We start from the raw sequence: 2,350 nt of genomic DNA on the forward strand, positions 1-2,350 counted from the left end.
AGCGGTGACGTCAGAACGCCGAACCCTGATCTGATCGCGACCCTCTATCTGAGCGTCGTCTGCTCGCAACGTCGTCTGCGTCTGTCTTGCATTTCCTGCGACATTCGAAAGTGCAGGTCTTTACGAGCGAGCTCGACTTCGCCTTTCAGGCAGGGCAGACGAAATAACTCGAGCGGTACGTTCTTTTTGTCTAAAAACTAGCAGACGCGCATCAAGGAGAGAAGTCAAAGGACTCACTGGCGAGGTGTCCCGACGCGCCGAGGTTTGGTTGCTAACAACCGAGAGTGAAGGTGGTTAGTGTCCGCAAGTTCCCGCCCAAATACTTTTTCCCTCCTTTCGTGCGCGTCGAGACTCCTGACTGTTTAACGGCGTCGGCGAGTTGGCGCGCTTGGCGCAGTTAACGTCGTCTGCTTTATATCTGCTAGTCAAAGAGATGGCTCCTTACCTTTCCTGCGTCTGTCGGAAATTCACCGCCTTTCCGCCGGCGAGAACGCGGCTTTCTGAAAAGACGAAATGAAATAAATTGAAGTATACGACATTTTTTTTTTTTTGAGGTGAAGGATTTTACTTTAGTTGCTAATGTCCAGGCGTCGTTTAAGAACCCGATAAAGGTGACCTTTTAGAGAGTCACTGTGAGTGCCCTTGCGGGGCCGCAAAGTGCAGCCACATGGTGCCTACCGCACCTTACGCGGCTCTAAATGGACTGTCCAAGACGGACCTTCCACAGCAGTGATGTAACGCTCCAAGAGCAGCATGCCGCAGCAGGTCGCTCGCTCAGGTAAGAAGTAAACACCATGTTCATCGCTATGTTAAAACGTTTAGTTGCACGAGTTTCGTGAATGGTACTTCGCGTTTAATGAGTTGTTCAAAGATAATCAGCTAAGGACAGATGACAGCCGATGTGGTGACTGTAAATAAACAAATACGGCTGTGCGATCGGTACTGTGAGCACATCATAGCCGAAAAGTGCTCGATCGCTGCTTGTTGTCACATCTTTCTCGCTCGAATAAAAGGCTGTTGTCAATTAGCGTATTAGGGTATATATGTGTGGCGCAAACCCAAGTGGCAAAAGTTTGAAAACCTGTGTTTATCTGTGGAAAAGAATCCGAGCAAGATCGATCGAGCTACCCGAGTGACGTCGAACGTATCGCGAAAGTTATGTCGTAGACTCGTTGACACCAAGAAGTAATTATTGTTGTAATGCAATTAAATGCAAAGGTGCAAGCGAGCTGGACAAGAATGACGAAAATAATCCCTGGAGAATGGGAACAAGAGGGACAAAAGGCAAACACGAATCTTTTTTGAAGGCCACGTTCTCGCCGGTCAAAAAGCGGTGAATTTCCGACAGGCGCAGGAAAGGTAAAGCAGCCATCGCTTTGACTAGCAGACGTAAAGCAGACGACGTTAACTGCGCCAACCGCGCCAAACCGCCTACGCCGTTAAAGAGTGAAGAGCCTCGCCGCACACGAAAGGAGGGAAAATGTTTTTGGAAGGGAACTTCCGGACACTAACCACCCTCACCTCTCGGTTCTTAGCAAACAAACCTCGCCGCCTCGGGACACCTCGCCAGTGGGTCCTTTGACTTCTCTCCTTGATGCGCTTCTGCTAGTTGTTATACAAAAACAACGCACCGCTCGAGTAATTTAGTCTGCCCTCTCTCAAAGGCGAAGTCGAGCTCGCTCGTTAAGACCTGCACTTCCAAAAGTCGCAGAAATGTAAGACAGACGCAGACGACGTTGCGAGCAGAGGACGTTGCAAAGGAGCAGACGACGCTCAAATAGGGGGTCGCCATCAGCCAATCAGAGCTCGGCGCTCTGACGTCACCGCTACCCCCAGCGCAAGAAGGAGACAAGCTTGCCGTCCGCACACTCTAAAAAAAAGGGTGTCATGGGGTACACCCATAGGGGGTGTACGTGCTTGTCACATATACTACACCCTTTGGGGGAATACATGTGCACCCCAAATATGGGAGTACGTGTACACCCATTGGTGTGGTGCACATCTACACGCTTTTCTACACTCTAAGCCCGGTCCCACTTAGTAAGAGGGACATTTCTTCGATTTTTCCCACTTAACTTTAAGGGGGCCGACAGACCTCTTAATATTACATGGAGATGCTCCCTCTTAATTAAGTGAGACACCACCCCTCTTAAAGTAAGCGACGCGGCGTCTCCCTTAAATTTGAGGTCAGAGTACCGTAATTAAGAGGGACAGTTTTTAGATATTTTCTTCCTTAAATTCGGAGGGACGGTGGCCCGCTTAAAATGCAGGGGCATAGTCCCTTTTAAGTCGGGGTCACGCTGCTTATACTTCATACAACATACATTCTGCAGACATGTTCCGAAACGAG

The sequence above is a fragment of the Ixodes scapularis genome, unplaced genomic scaffold (assembly GCF_016920785.2).
Source record: "Ixodes scapularis isolate PalLabHiFi unplaced genomic scaffold, ASM1692078v2 ptg001063l_1___fragment_4___debris__unscaffolded, whole genome shotgun sequence".
Taxonomy (NCBI): domain Eukaryota; kingdom Metazoa; phylum Arthropoda; class Arachnida; order Ixodida; family Ixodidae; genus Ixodes; species Ixodes scapularis.